General features: G+C 45.1%; 1 long non-coding RNA gene across 1 annotated transcript; it reads right to left on the bottom strand.

Moving 5' to 3' along the window:
* Positions 1-503: 503 nt before the first annotated feature.
* LOC132536776 (uncharacterized) lies at positions 504-6,742 on the bottom strand. Its single transcript, XR_009548306.1, has 3 exons — positions 5,551-6,742; positions 1,632-1,703; positions 504-546 (listed from the first exon to the last, which is right to left on the bottom strand). It is a non-coding gene; the product is annotated as an uncharacterized LOC132536776 (long non-coding RNA).
* Between the last annotated feature and the right edge of the window lie 2,565 nt (positions 6,743-9,307).

The raw sequence follows: 9,307 nt of genomic DNA, 5'->3' as shown, positions 1-9,307 counted from the left end.
AACAATTACTAAAAAAAAAAAAGAAATGGAAAAGAAACACTGAAATGCCCAGCAGCATATGGCTAGCAGGCATCTCTAGGGGATAGTGACACATATCATGGGGCCAGTCACTCCAGTGAAGATGTTGTAACTAGGGTGACGAAGGGGCCATGCTGCTGTCCTGTGGTCCACTGTGGGCGCCCTGGCCCCTACAGACCAGCATAGATGGGGGGCACTGAGCTGCGCCCAGAGCCAGCCAGCATGGACAGGCCCCGCAATATCACCAGGGCCATGAGCATCTGCATGAACTGGGATTGCTGCCAGGTGGCTTCTTGGTGATACATGATGGAGAAGATCTGTTCATCTATCAGGGCTCTCAGGGGTGACACCATGGAATCCCATCCAGGGGCCTCTCCCACCAGCAGCCACGAACATCTGCATGAACTGGGATTGCTGCCAGGTAGCTTCTTGGTGATACATGATGGAGAAGATCTGTTCATCTATCAGGGCTCTCAGGGGTGACCCCATGGAAGCCCATCCAGGGGCCTCTCCCACCAGCAAGGACACCTGTGAACAAGACATTGAGCTTTGGGAGGAGCAGAGGAGGAGGTTCCTGGCTGCTCAGTAGAGGCTTGGAGAGGATGGAGGACAGCTAATACGGGGCAGGTCCACTTCCTACTGAGGCTCAGTAGGACAGACAGTATAGGACAGCAAACTCCTATTTAATACAGCAGGGAATTCTCCTATATCAACATGGGAATATTTGTTTATAGATGAGTTGATACATGCACTCTGGTTTTCCTACCTGAGACCCATTTGAAGACTTCTAAAATGGAACCCAAATATAGTCCCTTATAAAAACTTCGGCAAGAATGCTCTTTTCCTTGATGGAATAGAGCCTATGTGCAATCTTACAGTAGTGATTCCAGGACACAGACATTCACAAAAGGAGTCTCATCCAGAGAAGGACTGTCAGGCTCAGTTCTCCTGTTAATCAAGATAGATATGCCCTGGTGGAGACTCTGATTTTCTGTGACTCATCATATCATATAGATGGTCTATTTTATTATTTTGGGGGGGTCAAATGGATATGATTAAACAAGTTAATGCAACTTCATCTTTCTACATCTATTAAAGCAAGATTCAAGTACAGTTTCCTCAGGTTTCAGTGAAGTAAAAATATTATTGACAACAACAACAAAAAAAAAACCCCCAGTAAACTAGGTGTTTATAAAGTAAGAGTCATCCTGCTAAAAGGGATTTTATGCAATTTTCATTCTTGGTGTACAAAATCTTTCTTCTTAAGATAGAGACATAAAAACAGAGAGGCAAACAGACAGACAAATACACAGGGAGAGAGAGGGAGAGAGAGTTGGTGCCAAAGCTTTTTTTTTATCATGGAGGGGAAGACAGAAAGAGGGAGAGAAAGATAGATACCTGCAGACCTGCTTCACAGGCTGTGAAGCAACCCCCTGCAGGTGGGGAGCCAGGGGCTCCAACCAGGATCCTTACACTGGTCCTTGCACTTTGCGCCATGTGCACTTAACCCATTGTGCTACCAGCAGGCCCTGAAATTTGATTCCTTAATAAATCAAAGATACAGTAAGCACATTCAGTAATATTACCTTAATATCTTGGACTTCATATCCTACCCTGTGGTCAGTGACTCTATTCTGGGTAAAATTGTAGGTCCGAATTCTTTCTGACTGGGCTCTTGTTCCAACCTGTGCAGTGACAGAAAGGAATTCTCATCTTAACATAATTACTATCTTTACAACAATGGATCTTTACTACAAAGGATTTCTATTTCTGAAGGTCAGGCACATACAATTAACAAGGAGCAAGAATGGAAGGAACTTAATTGTTTAAGACTCTTGTTATCTCAGTTTTACTTATGGAGTAAGAGTGTTTCTTTTTCTTTGCCTCCTGCACTACCAATCCACTGCTCCTGGAGGCCATTCCCCCCTTTTTTGTTTATCATTGTTGCTGGATAGGACAGAGAAATCGAGGGTGGGGGGGAGACAAAGAGTGGGAGAGAAAGACACCTGCAGACCTGCATCACCACTTGTGAAGTGACATCCCTGCAGGTGGGGAGCTTAAACCGGGATCCCAATCCCCATCCTTGTGCTTCCTACCATGTGTGCTTAACCCGCTGCGAGAGTGCTTCTTCAGTAGTTCCAATTCTAATCAAAGCCAAATTATCAGTGGTCTGGGAGGAGGAGGTAGAGTGGATAAAGCACAGGATTCTCCGGCATGAGGGACCAAGTTTAATTCCCAGTGCCACATATACCAGAGTAACGTGCTGATCCTCCCTGCTCCTCTCTCTCTCATTAATGAATAAATAAGATCTTTAGGACAAAACAAAAGAAAACTATCTCTGAAGATGGGTAGGTTGCACGATACAAGAAATCAGAGCTTCTAAATTTTAGGTCCTGAGTCCAATCCCAAGCACTGCATATGCTAGAGTGCTGCTTCTGTGCCCCTCTACCCCTTCTGTAGTTCATGAAATAAAAATAATAAAAAATTATTTTACCCACACCAGTCCCTTCTCCAGCAAGTTTACAAATGACTTAAGTCAAACTTCTTTCTCAAGCTGTTTCTATTCAGGATTTGTATCATAACTGTCTAAAGAGAAAATTGGTTTAAAGGTAATTTTTATGGAATTTTTAATGGAAATTAAGGTACTTTCAAGTTTGAAAATTAAAAATATTATTACAAAAATTTATTACAACTCCATGTGGGTTCAGAAATAAATAGCTCTGCCAAAACCATACTGCAAAGTGCAAAGACCAGTGGAAGGATCCTGGTTCTGGTCCCCAGCTCCCCACCTACATGAAAGTCACTTCACAAGTAGTAAAGCAGGTCTGCGGGTATCTGTCTTTCCCCATCTCTGTCTTCCCCTCCTCTCTCCATTTCTCTCTGTCTTATCCAATAACAACAGCATCAATAACCACAAATATGTTAAACATGGGCAACAAAAAAGGAAAAATTAACTAATTAATTAAAAAAACAACAACTACTGTAATATTTTCTACTGATAGAGTCTAAGGTCAATGGGCAGGAAAGGGTTTTTCCCCCACTACCTTTTTCTATATTTCCTAGATTTTGAATTACGAATGTATGTAGTGTTATTCAAATATGTAAGTTCTACTAAAGTGTATGTTATCAGTTAAATAAGCAGAGTATGTATATTCTTGTTCTCTTCAGACTGTATAAATCTTTTGCCTTTTAAGTAAGCAAAGTATCATAATATTTTAAATTATAAAAAAATAAAGGCTGCCACTGTCTGGGAGGTTGTGCAGTGGATAAAGCTTTGGGGTTCCTATGTGTGAGGTCTCAAGTTTGATCTCTGTCATCGGATGTGTCAGAGTGATGCTGTGGTTCTCCTTCTTCCTACCCCCTATTTCTCTCACAAATAAATCTTTTTTAAAAAGTAAAGCCTGAGTGGGGTTGAAAGAGAATGTGGAAGCCCAAAATAGCCATGTTTTTGAGTTATTTGCAGTAAACCTTGTAGCATTTTAGGAAAAGTGGGTTCCATAACAGTAAGCATTATAATAACTGTCACTAGTCACTTTGATTTAAGTATCTTAGTTTTACCCTACTTTTGTCATTTCCACTTTGCCTACCCTTGTTTTAGCCTGCAGTAGTGTAAGTGACAGTGCAAATGATATATTAATCCCTTGTCTGCTATGGTCTCAGATTGCAGAGGAGCATCAGTAGGTAGACTTGGAAGCTAGGAATTCGCATTTCCAAACCACTACTTCTTAGCAAACCCCTTCTGGCACAGACACTGAGAGTGTAAACATTCAAGTTATTTCTTATTCACAATGGAGTGTATTTTCTATATGCCCTGAGATATTTTTACTTGGTCAAGAATAATGAAAAAACATTTTAAAATAAAGCTTTTAAAAAGTTTTTTTTTTCTTTTTACTTGGTAAGACAAAGAAATAGAGATGGAAAGGGGAGATAGAGTGAAAAAGAAAGTGAGACACATTAAGTAGTGTTTCACTGCTTGTGAAGCTTCCCCCTGCAAGTGGGAATCAGAAGCTTGAACCTTGGTCCTCTCACACTATAATATGTGCACTCACAAAGTGACCTTTAAAAAAAGATGAGTATATTGATGTATTTTAGTACACCAGAGTTTCATACTTACATAATTCTACTATTGACAACAGATGTTTTCTACTTCTAAAATTAAAATAAAAAAAAATGGGGTCCGGGCGGTGGTGTAAGCAGTGGAGTGCACATGTTACAATGTGCAAGGACTAAGGTTCAAGCCCAAGATCCAAACAGCTGAAGAGAAGCTTCACAAGTGGTGAGGCAGCGCTGCAGGTGTCTCTCTTTGTCTCCCCCTCTACATCTTCTGTTCCCTCTCAATTTCTATCCAGAAAATAATAAATGAATAAAATATACAGGGGGCCTGCAGTGGTGCATCTGGTTAAGCACACAAATTAGAGTACATAAGGGACCAGGGGCTTGAACAGCTGCAGGGGGTAGAGGAAGCTTCACCAGTGGTAAAGCACCCGGTCAACACCAGGTCTGCAAGCATGGTGAAGTGATGTGCACTCTACTGGGTGAGCAAGCTCTGGACCCTTTCATTTATTTATTTTTATGGATGGAACACCACTCAGAACTTCTGTATGCTGGGGATCAAACTTAGGGCCTCATGCATGTGCAGTATGCAATTTACCACTAAGCTACCTCTCAGTTCAATGCTTGTGATTTTGAGATATGACCTAAGCACAACTCTACCATCCATGAAACTTCACTTGCTGTGTCTGTGTTACTGTTCACTGGTGCCAGGAATCAAGCCCAGGGGCTCCCACATGTAAGGCATGTGCAGAGTGACTCTTCGAACACTTGTTAAGTGATTCTACTAAATAAATCTTGTCTGCAGTGTCCTGAGAGGTGGCACAGTGAGAGGCATTGGACTCTCAAGCACGAAGTTCTGAGTTTAATCTCTGGCATAGCATAGGCCAGAGTGATGCTCTGGTTCTTCCCTCACTCCTTCAAATTAATAAATAAATCTTGGGGCTGGGTGGTGGTGCACCTGTTTGAGCTCACTTATGACAATGCGCAAGGAACCAAGTTCAAGCCCCTGGTCCCCACCTGCAGGGGGAAAGTTTTGCAAGGGGTGAAGCAGTGCTGCAGGTGTCTCTCTGTCTTGCTCCCTCTCTATCACACCCTTCCCTCTTGATTTCTGGCCGTCTCTACCCAATAAATAAAGACAAAATAAAAATAAAATAAATATATTTTTTTCCTTTCCCTTTTGTTGCCCTTGTTGTTTTATCTTTGTTATGGTTATTATTGTTGTTGTTACTGATGTCGTTCTTGGATAAGACAGAGAGAAATTGAGAGAGGACTGGAAGACAGAGGGGGAGAGAAAGACAGACACCTGTATACATGCTTCACCACTTGTGAAGTGACTCCCTGCAGGTGGGGAGCCGGGGGCTCGAAACTGGATCCATATGCCAGTCCTTGTACTTTGCGCCACCTGTGCTTAACCCACAGCGATACCACCTCACCCCCACCTTTCTTTCTTTTTCTTTTTTTAATGTATATATATATTACCTGCAGTCTTCTGGCATTTTGCTGTTGACACCTGTCTTTCTCGATAATCTTCTGGTAAAGCCTAGCTCGAAGCACACACAGAGCGATTTCTTTATTTTTTAACTGGGAGCGTTACTGCTGGCATTCAACTAAAAGCCCTGTAAAATTACCAAGATCAGAGACAGATGGGAGTTCCCACAAGGCAAATTTAAACAGAACCAAGATGTTTAAGACAGGGAAACGTGAATCAGGAAATTATTACAAAAAGTTAAGACATTTTAGATTTAACAGGCTTTAGAAATGATACCTAGATTGTTATATGGAAAACTGGGAATTGTTATGCATGTACAAACTATTGTATTTAATGTGGAATGTAAAACATTAATTCCTCCATAAAGAAATTAAAAAGAAAAAGAAAGAAATGATACCTAGCTTAAGATGGTAATATGTCGAGTCACCTGCAAAGAGAAAGCTTCACAAGCGCTTAAGCAGTGCTGCCAGGTGTCTTTCTCTCTACCTCCCCCTTCCATCTCAGTTTCTCTGCTTTATTTCAATAAATAAGTAAAATAAATCTTGACAAATACTTGTAAAGGGTTGCTCTGATACTGATATCTTGAGGTGTTTCCTATGTGAAGCCTGAATGATGATGCTTCTTGCTCCAAGTTCTGCCTCCCCATCCCATCCCAGCACATTCTCTTACTTTCAAAGATCAACACATAGCAGGATATTGTAGCCCAAATGTTGACACACACATTGTCTAGCTCAAGGAGAACCAAGTCAGCTTGACCCACTACAATCATAAATACAGAGATGTTGAAAATAATTTTATATAGAGAGACCAATGCAAAAAAAATCTACTCAGTGTCTTAAAAAATATTGTAGTGACTGTTTTCTCCTTTGCCTTGGTTCTAAATTTGTTGATTCTGGATTTTAAGTGGACCTGGCCTACTGTTGAGTCCAATTACCAGACTAAATCTAGGTGCAGGTTGTCTGTTTCTTAAGAAGAGACATGTTTCTTAAAAACATAACGTAACATAAGGTAACATAACATAACATACATAACATAACATTTTTATTCATGAGAGAGAATGAGAGCATCCTTCTGGTACATGCAATGCCAGGGATCAAACTCAGAACCAGAAGATGGCTCAGGGGGTAAAGCACATGCTTTATATAGCATGTGGCTGGGGGTCTGATCCTCAACACTGCAAGTGTACACCACGGGCAGGCAACGGGAGGGACTGAAATCCATGTCTCTTCAGAGAGTGAGAGAGAGAGAGAAACAGAGAGAGAGAGAAACAGAGAGAGAGAGAGAAACAGAGAGAAAGAGGAAACATTCCAGTTCTAGAAGTGCGAGGAGACCCCCAACCTGGACCCGCACCCTGCATCCCGGCCTTCACCCTAGTCTGGGAGCCCGGCTTGCCATGTTGCCCCAGGCCAAACTCGGGGTTCATGATTCCAAACAGCTGCCCCCCAGGACTTCATCGTGGGCCACACCGAAAGGAAGGACAGCGGGTGCACATTTCGGGTGGGCGGGGGCGCGCGGAAAGTTCTCCTGGCCTGGCTGCTCCGAAAGCCCCCGCAGGCCGGTGGGTTCCGGGGTCCCCTCCTGCCCGGGGTGCAAAGGTGTGGGGGTTTGGGGTGGGCAGGGGGCTCACGTCCAGACCTCCAACTGCGCGGGCGAGTCCTCACCCTGGGGGCTTTTTGGAGCCGCCTGCAGGGACACACTGGGCGGGCGAAGCCCAGAGACCAGAGGACCCTTCTCTCCTGGCAGGGAGGAAAGGAAAGTGAAAGCTGGCCTCCCTGACTCTCCAGCGGGGTCCCCGCCCTTGCACTGGAGGAAGCCAAAAGCAGCCTGATCTGGGGGCGCGCAGCCACCCTTCCAGGGTGTCCCTGCCAGGGGTGCAGGGTCTGGGGACTCGCGCCCACCTCTCCGGGGTGCGTGCGCCCCTGCTGGGTGCTCACCACTGCAATGCCAGGGAGCGTCCCGCCTAGAGCGCCAGGCCAAGGCAGCTGGGTCCTGGGGAGGGGGGGCGCAGCTACCTCTCCGGGGTACGCCTGACCCAGGGGCGCGGGTCCAAAGGCTGGCGCCCCCTCTGCGGCTGCACCCCGACTTCGCCCCTCCCTCCACCCAGTACCTTCCTAGGCATGGGACTCCTGAGCTGCCAAGGCCGCAGGGCCCCAGGGGCCACTTACTTGGAATTGGAGGAGTCCCAGTAGATGGGCCCCAGCAAGATGGACCTGGCCAAGACTGTCCCACACAGAACAGTCGGGAGTCCCCAGCAGTACTTCCACCCCGGGGGCCCTACAAGGGTCTGGGCCCCAGCTAGGGCTTCTGCATGTGGCACCACCAGCAGCGCAAGGCAGCGTGGGGGGCCGCAGGGCCTCAGGGGGCGGGCCGCGGGGCTCCATGGCGCTGCACCTGACAGAGCTGGGAAGAAGGACTCCCGGGCAGCTCCAGGCTACAGGGCGGGGCTCTAGGGGGCTCCGGGTGGGTGCAGGCACTATAGATCCAAGGGAGCAGGCCGCCCAGGCACGTTGCGGAGTGGTGCCTTGGCGCAGGGTCCGATGGATGTCCGCGGTCAGGGGTCCAGGTTCTGGGAGTCAGGCTGTAGCGCAGTGGGTTAAGTGCAGGTGGTGCAAAGTCCAAGGACAGGCATAAGGATCCCTGTTCGAGTCCCAGGCTCCATACCTGCAGGAGAGTTGTTTCACAGGCAGTGAAGCAGGTCTGCAGGTGTCTATCTTTCTCTCCCCCTGTCTTCCCCTCCTCTCTCCATTTCTCTCTGTCCTATCCAACAATGATGACAACAATAACAACAACAACGACAATAAAACAACAATGGCAACAAAAATGAATAAATTAAATTAAATGAAATTTAAAAAGAATCCAGGTTCTAGCCCCCACTCTCCACCTGCAGGGGGTAATGCTTAACAAGTGGCAAAGCAGGTCTACAGTTGTCCATCTTTCGCCCTTTCTATATCCCCTTTCCTCTCAATTTTTGTCTGTCCTATTAAATAAAATGGAAGGAAAAAATCTGTGTTTGGAGAAAAGGAGCTTTCACATGTGTGTATCCTCTCTTCATCATAAATGACAATAGACACAAGCTGTACCCTGTCTTCTTGGTAGAGTCACTCTGTTTAGACTATGTTGAAGATTTCCAAGATCTGATTCAATCTGTTCCAGGGCAGTGGCAAGAAAAATGAGTAGCTTTCTAATAAGGAAAGTAATGAACTTTTCTCTTAGTTTAAAAGGGGGGGGGGGTGTTGTTTTCGCCGGGCTGGCTTCACAGGCGGGTAACAGATGACCCAGAACTCATGGCTGGGTTGTACACAGTATCTCTTTATTCATGCAGGACGCAGCGCAGTCTATACCAAGCTAAGCTAAACTAAAAACTACAATCTTGTCCTTATAAATATACTAGCCCAGTAGGGTGGGAACAGGATGTGATGCAGAGAGGGTGGAGAGAAAAGTGCCTGGTGAAAATCAGGGTATGACAAGGAGAGGGGGCGGAGCAGGTGAGAATTCTACCACTAAAACACCAATGCCCTGGAGGGAAGGTGGTGCTTGTTAACAGAGGTTATGTAAATAGAATGAAGTGGTTATGTAAATAGAATAGTGTTAAGCAGGGGGGGGGGATTAAACTAATGAAACAGAAGGGGTTTTTAGAAGCATACCAACAGGGGGGCACAAGCAATTTTATTACATCTAGAAGTCATTCAAATCAAATTCAAAGTATCGGTTTATCATATACGTAATTTATAAAAATCAATGTATATA

Source organism: Erinaceus europaeus, chromosome 2 (genome assembly GCF_950295315.1).
Source record: "Erinaceus europaeus chromosome 2, mEriEur2.1, whole genome shotgun sequence".
NCBI classification, from domain to species: Eukaryota; Metazoa; Chordata; class Mammalia; order Eulipotyphla; family Erinaceidae; genus Erinaceus; species Erinaceus europaeus.
Note: the sequence above shows the minus strand (reverse complement) of the source record. Positions and strands in the feature narration are given on the sequence as shown.